We start from the raw sequence: 18,984 nt of genomic DNA, 5'->3' as shown, positions 1-18,984 counted from the left end.
ATTAGTTAGGCTTTGTGGTGTTCCCCTGTAGTCCCATAGTCCCAGCTACTCGGAAGACTGAGGCAGGAGAAGGACTTGAACCTGGGAGGCAGAGGTTGCAGAAAGCTAAAATTGAGCCACTGCACTCCAGACTGGGCAACAGAGTGAGACTTCAATTCAAAAAAAAAAAAAAAAAAAAAAAATTCTGAACAGACCAGTGAGTAAAGAGATTGAGTCAGTGGTTTTTCAAACATCTCAAATCAAAGAAAAGTCAAGAACTTCATGGATTCATTACTGAATTTTATCAAAAAAAAAAAAAAAATAGAATCTCTACTGAAATTTCCAACAAAATAAAAAGGAATACATCCAAGCTTGTTTTGGAAGGCCCTATTTCCAAAGCAAGGAAAAGAAACTACAAATAAATGAAATTACAGGCTAATACCCCTGATTATCATAGTTTCAAAAACTCTCAAGAGTGATGACAAACAAAATTCAACAGCACGTTAACAATAGAATTCACCATGATCAGGTGTGGTTTATCTCTAGGATGCAATGAAGTTTCAGCCTGCACAAATAAAGGTGATATATCAAAATACTGAAGGACTAAAACTATATGTCCATATCAATAGATTCAGAAACAGCCGCTGACAGAATCCACCACACTCTCATTATAAAGAATCTGAACAAATGCATAAAATATATACCTCAACACAATAAAGACAACATAAAACAAACCCACATCTAACATTATACTCGATGAGGAAAATTTTGTCTTCCTCTAAGACTAGAAACTAGACAAGATCCTCACCACCACTAATATTATTCAACATAGCACAGGGGGTTTTAGACAGAAGAGTTAGGCAGGAATAAGATACAGAAGTCATCCATACAGTAATGAATAAATGTAAGACATTTTTTCATATTATATGCTCTTATTTATAAAAAGTCCGAAAGACTCCACGGAAGAAGGTTGGAAGCAATGAAGAGATTCAATAAGTTTCCAGAATAAAAAAATCAAACTTATATTCCAAGATGGCAGGTTAGAGGCACTGCTAGCATCCCTCTTCCACTTGGAAGGACAAACTAATTGGAGAGATGAACATTGTGGACTTATTTTCAAGAAGCAATGCAGGAACTGAACAGAAAGACTGAAATAATCTGCAGATTTTCTGAAAAAAGCAGGAAGCTGCAGCACACACTGTGAGTCAGGTGAAGGGCTGGGAGTCCCCAGAGTTTGAGGGGAGAGTTTGCCTCTGGGATACACACGCCCACCTGGGATCCTGAAAGTCCAGGCCACAGGAGAAGGCTCTAAACTCACCCCGTGCCAGCACCCACTCTTGGAGGGTCGTGGAATGTAAAAGTAAGGGCAGTGGCAGGAAGACCCTTCCATAAGCCCCCAGATCTCATTGCAGTCTGAGGACAGCTATTTCCTAATGGTCTTCACAGAGGACCCTGGGGAGAACAGCCAAAACTTTCAGGCACTGGTCACAGGTTGAAAGAAGCTCTCAACAGGGGTGTGTGATGTAACCTCGGGTGGGGACGAACTCCCTTGGCCAGGGCCCGGGCAGGGAAGAGCGCTGGTGCCCGGCTTTGCAGCAGACAGGAAGGGGCATGGCATGAAACCCACGGCTGCAGTCTCCATGGGGACAGCTTATGACTCCTGGCATTTGCAGATACTGATCACAGGTTGACTGGAACTGATCTCGTTGCTGCCAGTGGAAAACCACGGGGATGCATCTGCGTCACCAAGTGTGTGGGAAGTGTGTGGGGCTTACCACCAGCTGCCACTCCCCACTCCCAGAACAAACTTCTGTGCAGCAGAGGAAGACATGGTCCCCTCTGGAACATCAACCCAGCGGCCTGTGAAGCACCCCTGTCCCCACACCCACAGAGGCTGCTGCTTGCCCTGCACACGGATACTCAGTGCAGAAACCCACTTGGGCCAGCCCTCACCTTGCTTTGTGCAGCCACCTGCCCTGGCAGCTTAACACAAAGGACGGCATCTTTTGGAAGCTACATGGCCACACCCACTGCCTGAGGATACACAGTAGCCCCTATTCCTGGGCAACATAAGCCAAGCAAAACCCCTTTGTTAATACTGTAACTGGTGCTCTTTTGCAAGCAACACCTCCAAGCAGGAGTCCAATCAACAGTCCATCACAGTATCTCCTGGTAGATAACACTGCACCCAGAAAGGAGGAAATGACTGTGTGATCTCAGGACACCTTATCCCCTGTCCATGAAGGGGATACCACCTGATGTCTGTGCCCTTCCTCAGTGTCCACACCTTAGGGTCTGTGCTAATCTGGGCTTCTCTTCTTATCATTCTCAGAGGTAAGGTCCCTGTGGATCCAGCCTAGCTGTGGCTGCTTCTCAGCCTGTTCCCTCTGTGTTTTTATGAGTCCTACATGAGGTTCACTGGTGGAATCTGGAAGAGAAATGGTACAGCCCAACAATTCTCAGAGCATTTTATACAAAGCCTCTGAATTAATCTTCGTTGACTTTAGCATGAGCTCAGCCCAGCAGAATTCAGGACAGGAGTTGGTGTAGGAAGCAACAGGGAGTCATTCAAGTGGAATTTGCCAGTGGTACCTTCTATGAATTCAAAGAAAAATCATAATCCTCAGGGACACCCTTGTCAGCACAATCTCCCTCAAAATGACTAACCTGAGAGCCAAGGACAAAGCCATGTATTACCATGAGAGACTCAGTTAGGGGACATCTGTGTGATGAGCCCAGACACAAACCTCGCTGTAGAAAGACAGGAGGAGACTGTGTGGTACACACTGATCAGAAACATGAAGGGAAGCTCAGAACCAGTAGGAGGCTGACAAAGGAGGGCTCAGAAGTCACCAGGGGGTGCTGAAAACCACCTGGGGGTGGTGAAGACACCAGGGGGTGCTGAGGACACAAGGGGGTGCTCAGGACACCAGAGTCTGCTGAGAACCTCCAGGGGGTGCTCAGGACATGAGGTGGTGCTCAGGACACAAGAGGGAACTCAGAACCACCAGGGGGCGCTCAGGACACCAGCGGTCGCTCATTACCACCATGGGGCGCTCAGGACATGAGTTGACACTCAGGACACAAGGGGGAGCTCAGAACCACCAGGGGGCACTCAGGACACCAGGGGACACTCAGGACACTCAGGGGTTGCTCAGAACCACCAGGGGGTGCTCAGGATATGACGTGATGCTCAGGACAAAAGGGGGAGCTCAGAACACCACATGGCTGTCAGGACACCAGGGTTCTCTTAGGAAGCAGTCCCTCATCAGGTCACGGTGGCTTTCTTTAATCCTTATGATTCCTGACCTGGTGAAGCCAAAGTATCCCAGGATCTCTTGCCATTTCTTCCTTGGAATCCATGTTTCTCTTACCTACAAAATCTTAACTTAGAACAGGAATTCAATTAAACTTCATATTAATTAATCTTTATATTCTTTATATTTTTGTAATAATACTAGCAATAATATCTCAGTAAAATTTTAAAATGAAGAAATTGTGTATGCTTACTTCAAACTATTTCCACAAACAGATTTTTGTTACTGTACTGTGTCAGTCACACTATGTAAATGTTTTCTAACAATAACTCTGCATATGCATGATGTTGAGTTTCTTGCTCTTTCATCTGCTAATTGTGAAGATGAAACACCACTTTAAGGGCTCCTGTCTTCCACTTTGGTGGTTCCTGGTGTTTTGCCCCTCCGTCTGTTTCTCCACCTTCCCTTCTTCCATCCAAACCTTTTATATTCCTCAATTTCCATTCAAGGAAACATCAAGTCCATTTACTTTGTCTCATCTACGTCTGGTGAATGAATTCACTTTCCTTTATGATCGCTGAAGCCAACCAAGTATAGGCAGGCAACAGTTCTAATATGATCATCTACCTGCAAATGCTCTGCCCTCTTCACCCCTTTCTAGGGTCCTGCAGACATCCGCCCAACACATCCCCCCCCACTCATCCCCCCCCACTCATCCCCCCCCACTCATCCCCCCCACACATCCCCCCCCACTCATCCCCCCCCACTCATCCCCCCCACACATCCCCTCCCTTCCGTAAGTACCACAGAGTGGGCTCTGCAGCCCCTGCTGCCCCCTGTGTGCTCAGTCCTGGGGCTCACTAGTGCTTTGATGATAAAGCCCAAATCCCCATGTGTTTGCACACTCTCAGACCACCCTCCAGCCAGCTGTCACTGTGAGTGAATCCCTGGGAACCCTGGGTTGATTTTAGTTCTATATTTATGGATATTCTCTAGCATCCAGGAATGTTGTCAAATAAACAACCTATCGAGTTTATGTTAAAAATTTGTGTGAAGCCATTGCAAAAGAAAAAACAATCTTTAAACTGGAAATTGCTATTTTTAACTTAACACTTAATGTTATTTTAATTTAATATTTAAATGCTATTTAAATGGGAAAAAGCTGATGACTTTTTTTTTTTTCTTTTTTTTTTTTTGGAGACGGAGTCTCGCTCTCTCGCCCAGGCTGGAGTGCAGTGGCCAGATCTCAGCTCACTGCAAGCTCCGCCTCCCGGGTTTACGCCATTCTCCTGCCTCAGCCTCCCGAGTAGCTGGGACTACAGGCGCCTGCCACCTCGCCCGGCTAGTTTTTTGTATTTTTTAGTAGAGAAGGGGTTTCACCAGGTTAGCCAGGATGGTCTCGAACTCCTGACCTCGTGATTCTCCCGTCTTGGCCTCCCAAAGTGCTGGGATTACAGGCTTGAGCCACCGCGCCCAGCCAAGCTGATGACTTTTGTAAAGTACAATGTTATTTCAACCAATCGTGTAATAAAATTTTAATAGAGATATTTGTATTATATTTATAATAAATGCATTAAAACATTTATTTAAAAAGTATGCTGTTAGTAAAAATGGGAAATAAGCCAGCACAGAGTATATAAAGAATACCATTGTATATTTCAATGTTACATTTGTCAGTAATGGCAGTTACAGTAAGCTTTACTAAAACATGTGTTTACATATATTTCTTAATTTACAGTGGAATAGACAGACTTACTCGTTGAAGAACGTTACTTTGGACCAAAACCTTAAACTGTAAATACAAATAAATACATACAAATTCAATAGAATAACATAGAAACAAATGCATTTATATTTGCCTGTGCACATATATGTTTCATTGCTAGGTGTCTGTATATATGGGTTGTGACTATGAAGTTTCAAAATACATTATTGTATAGTTACATAAATTTAAGTTTTTTATGTTAGATAATAATAGAAAACACACACAAAAATATTCTAGAGAGCATTTGCAATAACTAAGGTGTATTCAGGTATTGTATTAATGAAGAAAAACTAGCCAAAATGTTTTTAAACTTTCATTTTAGATTCAGAAGTACTTGTGCAAGTTCTGTTTTGTAGGTAAATTGTGAGTTATGTTGGTTTGATGTACAGATGATTTTGTCACCAAGGAAATAAGCATAGTACCTGGTAGGTAGATTTTCAATTCTCACCCTCCTCCCACCCTCCACACTCAAGTAGGACCTCATGTCTGTTGTTTTCTTTGTGTCAATATGATTAGCTCCCACTTACACATGAGAACAGATGGTATGGATTTTCTGTTACTGTGTTAGTTTCCTTAGGATAACAACCTCCAGCTCCATCTATGTTGCTGCAAAGAACATGATCTTATTCTTCTTATGACTGTGTTGTATTCCATTCTCAAACTTACAGAAATCAATAAACATGATTCATCACATAAACACAAGTAAAAATAAAAACCACATAATCATCTCATTGATCAATATTAACATTCAATGTAAATCTAAATCTCCCCTAGGAATCTTTCATCTTCTCTTGGCCCTCCCCTCTCCTCAGGCATCCCAAACCAGTGCTTTCTATATATTAGGAGACATGAAAATAGGGCCCTCTCTCAGCTGATGAAAACCAGCCCAGCCCTGACTCCGCAGCTCTGGGACAGAAGCCCCAGCCCTGGAATACCAAGGTGCTTCCATTCAGTCATCAGCACTGAACACTGAACACATGCCATGGAGTTGAGGCTGCGCTGGGTTTTGTTTGTTGTTGTTCTAAAAGGTGATCAAGAAGAACTAGAAATATTGAGTGTCAGTGAATATGAGTGAGAGAAACAGTGGCAGTTTCTGACCAGAATTTCTGTGTGTTTGCAGGTATCCAACGTGAGGTGCAGCTGGTAGAGTCTGGGTGAGGAGTGACACAGCCTTGGGGGTCCCTGCGACTGTCCTGTGCAGCCTCTGGATTCACCTTCAGTAGCTATGGCATGCACTAGGTGGACCAAGCTCCAGGGAAGGGGCTGGAGTCAGTCTTACATGAATGCAAGTGGTGGAGGCACATACTACTCAGATTCTGTGAAGGGCCGATACACCATCTCCAGAGTAAACACCAAGAACTCACTGTATCTGCAGATAAACAGCTTGATTGTTGATGCCATGGCTGTCTATCACTGTAAGAGACACAGTGAGGAGAAGTCAGTGTGAGCCCAGACAGAAACCTCCCTGCAGGAGCGCTGGGGAGGAATCAGGTGCAGGGGTCCCTCAGGGCCCACCGGTCAGAGGCCACTCCAGAGGCAGGTTCACATGAAGGTTAGAGGTTGGTTTTCTCTCAGGATGTGGGACTTCATCATCTTCTTCTGTCACTTTCTTTAGGGAGCCTCTTCATTTTAGAATTCTGTGTGCACCATTGTTATATATACACACACACATATATTATATATAATCATGATGAGGACATATTTTCCCATGCACAAAATGTAGATTGACAGAGAAGAAAAATTATCAACCAACGTCAAAAATATCAGAGTCCTGAGAAAGCCTAGGTGTTCTGGTGGGTCATTGCCAATCAGACTCAGTAGTTACCCTCAGTGAAATTCCATGGTTCAAATACTATTTATGGATTCTGATCATACCCAAGAGACAGTCTGCACCAGAGTGAGTGTCATATAGAACCTCACAACTTCCTTATATGACCCTTCTCTTGACAATGAAGTATGCAATTGAGTATCAGCAGTGATTTGATTTTTCTTTTGCTTTCCATATTCTTTCCTTTTAGTTATCGTTTAGTCATTTATTTTGCTATATCCATTTTTTTTCTTAGTTGTGGCTTTCACTTTTTCATTTGCTTTTCCTGCTTCCTGATAAAGGAAGACATACTTTCTGTGGTCTAAATTCCAGGGCTCAAGCCTTTTCCTGGGGGCTCAGGTGAGTCTCAGGCTGTGGCCCCTGCAGCCACGTGAGAGAGGCTGATGGGACTTTCTTCCCTTCTCATGACTCAGAGCCCTCCATGGTGCTGTGGAGAATCATCTGAGATGCCTGTGGCCATTAGTGGTGAAAGTGATGAAATGTGGATGTGGATTTGATCCTGTGCTGTGCAAACAGTCATAGTCACTTTTCTCACCGTAGTGTTAGAGACTGTGAAAGTTGTCAGAATCCAAATGGAACAATTTGTGTTAAAACCCTGGGAAATGGAGCTGGGAAGGCCATGAGGGAGGGTTCTCTTCACACACATGTCTTCCCTAACAAGAACTGTCATAAATAGATTCAGCCAAACCACAACATTGCACAAAGGCCAGCACAACTTTAAAATAATTACTTCTCCAAGTACATCTGCCCAGAGCTGCCTGCACAATATTAGCCTGATGCCACCCTGGTTATTGATCATTTTATCCCTGGTTAACTGTCTCAAACCGTATATGTGGCCCTCCTCATTTTTTCTTTAAAACACTTTCCTTATTTAACTACCCAAATGTGCCCATGCACATTCCCATTGCAATGCTTATTCTCAAATAAATATCACTTTACTTTAGAGTCTTTTTCTGTCTGATATTCAGGTTTGACACGCTGCAGATGGACTTGCCAATTTTCTGTGGGATACAGGGGATAATAATTATGAGAGATGTCTAAGCACGTTCAATGTTCATAAGACCAGCCGTAAATAAATGCAGGCTGGAAGTCTCGGAGAGAGCTGAACCTGCTGAAACATCATGGCATTTTACCTTCTCCCATTCTTCTCTGATTGGAATCAGACCCAACCCAGGTTATCAATGACAATCTACCTAAGCTAGAGGCAACTGATACAGTATTAACAGCAACAATGGGTTTTCCTTTTCTGCCTGGCTTTGTATTGTCACCTTGTTCCATCCTCTAGAGTATCTATTTCAGCCCTTCGGATGCTGGTTTTGGAGTCCTGCCCCTAAAGTGTAATTTCTTAGTTCTATAGTGGTGATAAAGGAGAAAGAGGTGGGTCTGGATTTGTTTTAGAAGTTCAGGCTCTCATTCTCTTCCAGACACTCTGGTACAGAATGATTTATGGGATTGTCCCCTTTCTAGGGGAAAGATATTCAAGAGAATAGGAAAGCTCTTCAGTATTTGGTCCCTGAGAATTTTACACTAGAGCACATTCACCACTCTTGACTTCAAGCAATCCAATATGTATTTGAAGTATCTCATATGGCAGACTCTGCCTCAGGTAATCTCATACCCTGACTTTGTTACTCTCTGCAAGAACTTGTCTCTCCCCAAATTTCAGATTTGTTGTTTTTCTTAAATCTTTGATTATCTGAAGTATGAAAGACAATTTGCCAAATTTCTTATTTTCTGTTTATCTGTTATTGCTGATGTTGTTGTTGTAAAATACAAAAAGTATATATATTTCTTATCTATATACTTCTCCAAGCTGAGGAGCAGATGTTTTTGGTAAAACCCAGAATAACATAAGCTTCCTCATATTAATTAGCTTCTCAATAGGAAAAATAATTATAGTACATTTGTTCACTGTAATATTCCCCATCATTTATAATGTATAAATATCTGATACACACAATGACAAGCTAAAACATCTAGGTATTTATGGTGAGTAAAATAAGCCAAACGAATAAGTGTATATACTACATTATTCCATTTCTATAAATTCTGGAAAACGAAAACTAATCTACAATAATTTAATGAAGAACAGTTGTTGCTTAAGGAAATGGCAGAAGAAGGGAAAGGGATAGAAGGAGGAAATGTGGAACAGGAGAAAAAATTGAGGGGAATTCACTTGCCCACTTTCTTGACAATAGTGATAGTTATGTCATGTTTATCAATGTATACTTTAAGGATATGAAGTTTATTGTCTCTCAATTAAACTTTTAAAGTTTATTACAAGCAAACAAATAAAAAATTAGACAAAAAGAACTGATAGAAAATGGATAACGTATGTTAAATGCCAATTACCTGAAAATATATCTGCGTGAACCTTAGTTCTCTCCATAATTTTAGGTGAACACTAGAGTGTAGCGGAATCACAATGTTCTCATTACAGGCAGTGAGTTCTGCAAACCGCACTAGACATGTCCAGCTCTGTGCTGGAGTTGGTTCAGGGAGCACAGTGATGAGAAGCACAGGCTCAGATACTGGAACTCGGTCATCTCAGACGTGAGCACTTAGACACAGACATAGACTCTCTGTGTGTGGGTTTACGTTCACATCCGTAAATGGAGAAAACATTGAGTCTCACAGACATAATTTATACTATATTTAAAAATATAATGTGGTGTTTGGTGCTAAGTGTTTATCACAGCACAATTTCCTAATAAAAGTGCAAATCTTCCAAATACCATAAGTCACCAAACTCCTGCAGGAGACTCCATCATCTTCTCTCGGCAATGCCTTCTCACATATCCCACCCTAGAGTTTTTTATGTAGTTGGAAATATGCAAAGGACCCTCCTTCTCTGGTGAAAACCAGCCCTGCCCTCACCCTACAGTTCTGGGATAGGAGCCCCAGCCCTGGAATTCCAAGGTTTTTCCACATGGTGATCAGCAGTGAACACAGAGAACTCACCATGGAGTTTGTGCTGACCTGGCATTTACTTGTTACTATTTTAAAAGTAGACTCAGGGTGAACTAGAGATTTTGAGTGTGAGTGGATAACAGTTAAGGAAACACTGAAAATATGTGCCAGTTTCTGACCAGGATGCCTCTGTGTTTTTGGGTGTCCAGTGTGAGGCACAGTTGGTGGAGCCTGGGGTAGACTTGGTACAGCCTGGAGTGGTGTCCCTGAGACTCTCCTCTGCAGCCTCTGGATTCACCTTCAGGAGCCACTGGATGCACTGAGTCTTCCAGGCTCCAGGGAACAGACTGAAATGGATCTCATGTATTAGCAATGATAGGAGTAGCACACGTTACGCACATTCTGTGAAGTTCTGATTCCCCATCTCCAGAAGCAATGTCGAGAACAAGAACACACTCTATCTGGAAATGAACAGTTTGAGACCTGAGTACACAGCCATGTATTACTGTGCCAGAGACACAGTGAAGGGAAGTCAGGTTGAACTCAGACACAAACCTCTCTGCAGAAACACATGGAGGAAATCGGCTACAGGGGGCGCTCAGGACCCACTGTCAGATTCAACCTCAGAGGCCGGTGCAGATTAGAGGGTAGGAGCTGGTTTTCTCAGTGTTTGGAACTTCCCTCTCCATCTGACAGTTTCCCAGAGAACCTCACTAATTTAGAGTCCTGTGCCTACCAAACAAATCTCCAAATATACACCTTTTAAAAGGTTGTAATATAAAGGCCTAGTCTCACATGTACAAAAACCACTTCCAGGCATGAGAAGTCCTCAACCATGGTCACCAAGATCAGAGTCCTGAGGAAGCTCAGGGGTGCCTTGTGGGTCTTCTCCAACCAGACTCAGGACAGGAAACTAATTTTAATCCCCTGATTAGAAAAGGCTTTAGGGATTCTGATTCCAGCCAAGAGAGAGGCTGGGCCAGAGTCAGTGTCATGTAGAACCTCACATGTTTCCTGGATGCCCCTTCTCTTGATATTAAAATATGCAAAGCCATATCAGCACTCATCTGGTGCCCCTTTTGCTGTCAATCAATTTTCTTTCTTTTTATTTGTTCTCACTTTTTCATTTTCTTTTCTGCTCCCTGAAACAGAAAGATGTGGTCCATATGGTGTAAATTCCAGGGCTCACGTTCCTTGGCTGGAGCTCAGGTGGGGCTCAGTCTGTGGCTCCTGCAGCCACATGTGGGAGGATGATGGGACTTTCTTCTTTCCCCAACGCTTGGGACCCTCCACTGTGTTTCATGGAGACCCATCTGGAAATTTGAGTGGCCCAGGGGAACTGAAGGGCATAAGCTTGTTTGGTGACAATGAAATGTGGCTGTGGAATTGATTCTGTATTGTGCAAACCAGAAGAGCTTTTGAATGTTGTCAGAATCAAAACGGAGTCACTTTTGTTAAAACTTTTAGAAATGGGACTGGGAAAAGCCGTAGAGGGAGGGTTCTCATACACTTACACTTGGTAACAAGAACTATCACAAAGAGAGCCTTAAAAAAGCACAGCCTTGCCCAAAATCCACCACAACTTTAGGAAAAACTTACTCCCGCAAGGATATGTCCTCATGTACTGTGTGTCCAAATTTCCCCTGTTGTCACCCTGTTATTAATCTTTGCAGCCCAGGAAAATTGTCTCAAAGCAACTTACTTAACCCTTCTCATTTTAACTTTGACAGCCTAAGAATTTACACCCTGAAGTAATTGCCTCATTTAGTGTTAATATTAGTGCCCTTTTGACAATCTTTGAAGCTGTTTTTGTCTGATGTTTCTTGCAACATAAAAAATGGGAATGCGAGGTTTTTTGTTTTGTTTATTTTTTTACCATATAAAGGACTTTTAGGAAGATATGATGGAAAGGAAACCTTAATGTATTGTTCAGTGTTTCTGCCTAACACATCAATCTCTTAAAATATATTGCTGTGTCTTCATGTGATAACGCAGACACTGACACTGAAGATAAAAGAAAAAATGTGCGTGCCTTCCACATTCCAAATCATAAAGTGGTGCTGGAGGTGTTTCTGATGAAGTGAATCACGGGTCGTAAGTGCTAGTGCGAGTAGCTTTGGAAAATGGAGTTCATAGGTTTCTTAAAGATTTGCTAATTTTAATTTAAGAATATTATTTACTATTTATTTTTAGTTCAAGCTTTCCAGAGGATTCTTGGTGGTAATGGCAGTGTAGTATTTAAGAATGAAGAATGGACTCACAGCGTTATTTTGTAATATTTTCTGTAGGGTGTACATGTCAGTCACTTGACATAAAAGCTCATGTCGGAGCAGTGTGAAGAAGAAGAGGCGAGAACGACCCCCAGACCGACCAAAGCCCGCGCGCGCTGCATCCCGCGTCCAGCACCTACGTCCCGCCGCCGTCGCCACCATGCCCAAGAGAAAGGCTGAAGGGGATGCTAACGGAGATAAAGCCAAGGTGAAGGACGAACCACAGAGAAGATCCGCGAGGTTGTCTGCTAAACCTGCTCCTCCAGAGCCCAAGCCTAAAAAGGCCCTGCAAAGAAGGGAGAGAAGGTACCCAAAGGGAAAAGGGGAAAAGCTGATGCTGGCAAGGAGGGGAAGAACCCCGCAGAAAATGGAGATGCCAAAAGAGACCAGGCACAGAAAGCTGAAGGTGCTGCAGATGCCAAGTGAAGTGTGTGCATTTTTGATAACTGTGTACTTCTGGTGACTGTACAGTTTGAAATACTATTTTTTATCAAGTTTTATAAGAATGCGGAATTTTACTTTTTTTTTTTTTTAAGCTATGTTGTTAGCACACAGAACACTTCATTGTTGTTTTTGTGGGAAGGGGCATATGTCACTAATAGAAAGTCTCCAAAGCTGAATTGATGTGGGGAAAACACCTTTCCCTTCTAGTTTTGAGAGACTTCCTCTTGGTTCCCAGGAGGAGGGATTCCCTGACTTTCATACACATGGCCACCTTGGCACAAAAGCCTTGTGGTATGGAAAAACAAATTTGTTTTTATGTCCTCTTCTCCCTTTCCATCTTTCGGTATAGACTTAACTCCCTTAAGCCCAGACATCTGTTGGGACCTGACCCCTAGTCATTGGTTACCAGTGTGTCAAGCAATCTGGACTTTCCAGTGATGCCACTGAGATGGCACCTGTCAAAACAGCAGTGGTTCCATTTCTAGATTGTGGATCTTCAGATAAATTCTGCCATTTTCATTTCACTTCAAGAAAGTCAGGGTTGGCTTGTGAAAAGTTGTTAAACAACATGCTAAATGTGAAATGTCAACCCTCACTCTAAACTTTCCCTGTTCAGAGCATCAGATGAAGACTTCATTGGGTTTTATAGTGGCTTTCTGATTTTTGGTAGTCCATTGAAGAAGGGAGTTTTAAAGTTGTTGTATACTGTTAACGATTGTCTGCCCATGTCCTGCCTGAAATACCATGATTGTTTATGGAAAGTATCTTTAATAAAGCTGGATACAGTTTGGCTTGGGAAAAAAAAAAAGCTCATGTCACTGATAGAAAAATGAAAACTGAGCCGATTTTAATAACTGCAGTGGAAATAGTTCTTGGCAATGAGTGCTTCAAGACAACCACAAAATAAATAGACAAAATACTAAAATACAGCAGGAATCTGATCTCAATTTCTCTGACTTATATGGACAAGCCTGTTCCACATCCAAATTATTGTTCAAACTCCAGGAAAAAATATACTTTTGGATTCTGGAAGCTAAAAGCTCTCTCGTTAGATAGTGCTAAAGTACCTGTGAAATGCAAAATTGTGTTCATGAAGAAGATGACTTCACTGTGATTTTTTTTGTTTTTTATTTTTGCCTGTTGACAGCTTCCCAATCTGTCTCAGATGTCAAGCCCTGATCTATGGGGTGAATGTGGTTGCACATGACTAGCAGAGACTGATTCTTCATATCTCCCAGTGCCCTGTCTTTGGAGCAGCTACAGAGTCAGCCCTAGACTAGAAGAGCCCACACGGACCTTCTGCATCACTTGTGTCTCTGGTCACTCCATTACAAACAGTGCTTATGACTGGGCCTGAATCTGCCAGCTCAGGAAAGGGCTGGAATGGATGGAGTGCATTGGTAGTGATGGTGGGGGTCCTACCAGCCTGTGGCAAATGGAAGCATCTCTTTATCAGGCTGAATAACGTTGTAGTGTTTTCTTATACCACTTTTACTTCATCCCTTTGTCCATTACCAAACCCTTAGGTTGTTTTTATATATTGGCTGCCATAAATAGAGCTGCAATTAACATAAGAGCGCAGGTGTCTTTACAAGTTTATGATTTTATTTCCTTTGGCTCTATTCCCAGAAGAGAGTTTGCTGAGTCATATTGTATTTCCATTTTTGATGTATTTATGAGCTGCTATACTGTTTTTCATAATGGTGGGACTAAAAATAGTATAGTTATCATGAAAAACAGTTTCAGTTTTGACATGATCCAAACACAAATAATGTTTGATCCTGGATATTTGTAGGAGTTTTTAATAAAATTGGTGAATAAATTAAAAAGCAGTAAGCAAAATCAGCAATTCAGAAAGAGTGTACCCATATGGTCTTTCTCTCAGAAATGAAAGAGAAATAAGATATTTCTCAGGTGAGATAAACTAAGATGTTTTCTTCACACTTGATGGATCATACAAGAAATATTTAAGGGAATTTTTGTATAAAAGCCAGCATGAAAACCATCACCTTGGGAAAAAAACACACAAAAATTATATTTCAATGGTAGAAACAATAAAAAAGAGAAAAGAAACATTATTACTACAAAACAACATCAAATCATAAAACCAAACAGAAAGAGAATAAACAAAGATAGAATAGTGAGCCCCACAGACGGCAGGAGAGAGACCCAGGCTTGGTAGAGTGTGGACCAGTGAGGGGGAACCAGGGCAAGTTGTACATGAGAACACACCCTACTATGGGGAGCTCTCCTTAAAATCCAAAACTATCCTAAATTTTAAACATATTTACTTACAAATTTTAAAACATAAAGACACCACGGTAACAAAAGATAAAGGAAAGGTGGATTTGCATATTAAAATATAAAAAATGTGTATTTCTGAACAAATGATAATACTTATGAGGGGGGACAAGTTTATTCTATCATGGGAAATGATTTAAGAGAAGAACATTCAAAATGCTTATGGCCCTAATGAGGAAGCTTCAATTATGAATATGAATAGAGTTATCTCACTACAAGGGTGATGGCTTGAGAAACTTCAAGTTTTGCAAAGAAACAACCTCATCTGGTAAAAATTATAAAAACTCAGCCTTTAATATCAAAGCAAATTATTCTAAGAACACGCAGTAAATAAAAATCATTGATTGTTATAATGTGCTCCTATTGACTGAATGGTTATGACCCCCATAAGGCATATGTTGGAATCTCAACTCCAGTGTGATGGTGGTAGAGGTGGGGTCTTCATTCTCCTTTGAAAGTTGTTGAGGCACCGTCTCCTGAGTGGAATTCGTGCCCTGATAAGATACCCCAGAGAGCTCCTCTTTCTTTCCACCAGGTATGGAAGAATTGGGACATCACCAGATACGAATCTCTAACGCATCTTTATCTTGAACTTCCCAGCCTTGAAAATCGGGACATATACATTTATGTTACTTCTGGGCCACCCAGTCCGTGGTATTCTCTCACAGCAGTTCAGTCTCAGCAAGTGCAGTGAGGACCCAGAATACTTGAGAGAAGAGCATTACCCTCTTCTTTACATCTCAGGATCACAGAATCTTGACTTTGGGCTGAACTGAGCAGAAGGTGGTGCTTCCCTCTCCCCCAGATCTCAGTTGACGTCATGGTGTCGGGTCTTTATGGCGGAGACTAAATTCCAGTCTGTGATTTGGTGGATGCCTTTCTCCTCCCAGCCTCACTTACAAGACAGAGTTTCTATGCCATGTATTATAGGCCATAAACTGGTGTACCCCAGTGATTCTCACACCAGCTCACCTGTGGGGCAGAGGTTCTGGGGAGCTTCCTGGGAGAGGCACAATGAGATCATAGGAGTCCACCACTCCCACGCAGTTTTCTGTACTTAAAGCAGGAATGTCCCTCTGAGATACTTGAACCCTTTCTTCTGCACCAAGATAGAGTCTGGTATATTTTTATAGTGATAGAGGCAGGGCATAAAAACAGTGATACAAAGCTCTCTCTAAAGGCTGTGCCTTGATTTGCAGTTGAATGAGAGTATTTTCAACCCTAAACTTTCATCTAAAATGTTAGTGGTTTTCATGGTAAGTAATTAATAGAAAGCTGATACCTCCATGAGAGCAATATAGAAAACAACAGTCCACTCATTTTTAACAGACAGAATAAGAAAAACTGTAATTGAAGAATAACCAGCTGGGCACCGTGGCACAGCCTCGAGTTCCATTTACTTGGGAGTTTGAGGTGAGAGGATCACTTGAGCCAAGGATTTCAAGCCTAGCCTGAAAACACAGCTAGACTCCATTTCCTCAAAAAAATAACATTTTGGGGTCAGGACAAACCTCAAAAACTGCCCCAAAAAGAAGCCAAATTTAATTGCATCAGATTGTTGATCAATTTATGTTACAAAACAATGTCTTCATTCCAGAAATGAGCACAGTGTAACATCTAGATGGGATGTTAAGAGACACAAATGGTCAAGTAGAATTAGGCTGTCAAAGGCAACACTGCCAAATGACAGCGTTTCCATGGAAACTGTGTGTACATCCAGGACTGCCCCTGTGAACGATGACATCAGACCCTTCACAGTGTCAGTGTCGAGGACAGAGACATCAAACAGACAAGCCAAGGGACTTCAGAAATATATAAGCAGAAATACAGTGTGCAAGTATGTAAAAATGAAATTAGATGACTGCTAAATGATTATCGAGATATGATCACATACTATGAAATAATATTTTCCTGAATGACAGGATTGCTACCAATCTCCCCCAGGACACTCTCTACTCTGTGGACAGCCCTCTCGTCAGGCATCCCACCCTGAGCTTGCCATATAGTAGGAGACATGCAAATAATATCCCCCTTGGTGCTGATGAAAAGCAGCCCAGCCCTGACCCTGCAGCTCTGGGAGAGGAGCCCCAGCCTTGGGATTCCCAGCCATCTCCACTTGGTGATCGGCACTGAACACAGGAGACTCACCATGGAGTTTGTACTGAGCTGGGTTTCCTTGTTGCTATATTAAAAGGTGATTTATGGAGAACTAGAGATGTTGAGTGTGAGGGGACATGAGTGAGAGAAACAGTGGATTTGTGTGGCAGTTTCTGACCAGGGTGTCTCTGTGTTTGCAGGTGTCCAGTGTGAAGTGCAGCTGGTGGAGTCTGGGGGAGGCTTGGTCCAGCCTGGGGGGGGTCCCTGAGACCCTCCTGTGCAGCCTCTGGATTCACCTTCAGTAGTTCTGCTATGCACTGGGTCCGCCAGGCTTCTGGGAAAGGACTGGAGTGGGTTGGCCGTATTAGAAGCAAATCTAACAGTTACCCGACAGAATACGCCGCGTCTGTGAAAGGCTGATTCACCATCTCAAGAGATGATTCAAAGAACCCGGTGTATCTGCAAATGAACAGCCTGAAAACCGAGGACACGGCCGTGTATTACTGTGCTAGAGACACAGTGAGGGGAGGTCAGTGTGAGCCCAGATGCAAACCTCCCTGCAGGGGCGCTCGGGACCCACTGAAGACGGGACCGTTCCCAGGAGCAGGTGCCAGGGGGAGGTTTCCTTTCTTCTCAACTGGAGAAGTCAGGTTTGTGTTTTCAGAACTTTGGAATCTTACAGGTTGTTACATTTTTATACTGTTATTTAGTATGTATTTATTATCATTTGTATTTAAGTTTTAATAATTTTGAACATTGTATGTAGTGTTATTTTTTAAAAACATATACTTTCAAGGAATAATTATTCCTAATTATTTGCAGTTATTCTTCCAGAGTTTTATTAACATATCTTGCTATCAACAACTACATAGCTATGGGAACATAAATTTACACCTCTAGACATAGGTCTGAATACCACAAACCTGTGCATAAATGTGTAGTCATTTATATTTAACATTATAATAAAGTAATTTTAAAAATATGTCCTAAATGGTCAAACTTATTGAGAACTAAACATAAATTATTGGAATAATCCATAATTGATTTCAAAAATGTTACATTGTTGATATTAATTAATATCTATTTCTTTACTTAAACATTATATATTGGTCATTTCAAAATAGATAAATTTCAAATGGCCTTGATGCAAAAAATGAAAAGATTTTGAGGTGATGAATAAGCTGATTAGTTATATTTAATTATTCCATATTGTATTAATATATCACAGCATTGCTTTGTACCTCATATATATATAACCATAATTTATCATTTTTCAAAACAATTATTTAATCCATCCTAGGTCATCTTTTTTTCCCTGACCAGGTCTGATTGGATTGTCCTGAGAAACCCATCCACACGCCTGCCTCCTGCAGGCTTCTGAGAGGAGCTCCATGAAGGACAGAAGCAGGTCCCCTGTGTTGAGTCCACACGACCTGGAGCCTCCCTCTCCTTGGATTAGGGCATCTCCTCGGGATCACAGGGGTCTTCATTTTGTTAGAAATCCAGGGCACAATTAGAAATTTCAGCAGTAATAGCTGGAAAAACATTGAGACTATATTTAACTTAGTACTTGTGCTCTCAAATACCTTATTTCCCCAAAGGGTGTTCCCAGTTACTATTTTACACATGATATTTGTAATTAATACTAATAAGATAGGTTAAAATATTATCTCAATTATTTAATGACTTTTGATTATAACAAAATACATGTTCCACATCTTTTTGACCAGTTTGTTTTCTCTATGAAATGCATGTTTATTAAGTTATTATAACTGGATGTCACCCTTATCTTTCTGATTTCTGGGATTTAATACTAGCAGGTATTGTTGAGTATATTTTATTAATTCATATATTGTTCACATTTTCAGTATGATTTTATTATTTGCATTATTTACTGATTTTTAAACTAGTTCTTATACAGTATTTTTAATTTTCCATTTTTATGAGATGTAATTTCTATATAAGGAATAATGCATAGATCTGCAATGTACCATTAGAGGATTTCTGGCAAATAAAAACACACTTGTCTCCAACAGCCAAGGTCGGATGAAGACGAGGCCCATCCCCCAGCACAAGTGGCCTTCTCTGTGCTTCCAGTCAGCTCCCACATTTAACACAATGTTTTGATTTCTG

The 18,984-nt window shown here is 41.6% G+C and overlaps 1 long non-coding RNA gene and 1 gene segment (V, D, J or C); one reads left to right on the top strand and one right to left on the bottom strand.

Annotated features, from left to right (window-relative positions):
• LOC106995637 (immunoglobulin heavy constant delta-like) overlaps window positions 1–18,984 on the top strand; it is a 727,209-nt gene that overhangs the window by 202,581 nt on the left and 505,644 nt on the right.
• The window catches only part of LOC144330504 (uncharacterized), a 113,477-nt gene that overhangs the window by 47,076 nt on the left and 47,417 nt on the right, over window positions 1–18,984 (bottom strand). Inside the window, exons 2-3 of one of the 3 annotated variants that reach the window (XR_013396763.1) lie at window positions 12,529–18,386; window positions 4,083–4,718 (exon numbers count right to left, since the gene is read on the bottom strand). The exons of 1 other annotated variant lie outside the window; for it this stretch is intronic. This is a non-coding gene — a long non-coding RNA (uncharacterized LOC144330504). Of the gene's footprint in view, window positions 1–4,082; window positions 4,719–7,013; window positions 18,387–18,984 lie in introns of those variants that run through there. One more of the 3 variants, XR_013396762.1, reaches the window with a different exon arrangement.

This window comes from Macaca mulatta, chromosome 7, assembly GCF_049350105.2.
Source record: "Macaca mulatta isolate MMU2019108-1 chromosome 7, T2T-MMU8v2.0, whole genome shotgun sequence".
NCBI lineage: Eukaryota > Metazoa > Chordata > Mammalia > Primates > Cercopithecidae > Macaca > Macaca mulatta.
Note: the sequence above shows the minus strand (reverse complement) of the source record. Positions and strands in the feature narration are given on the sequence as shown.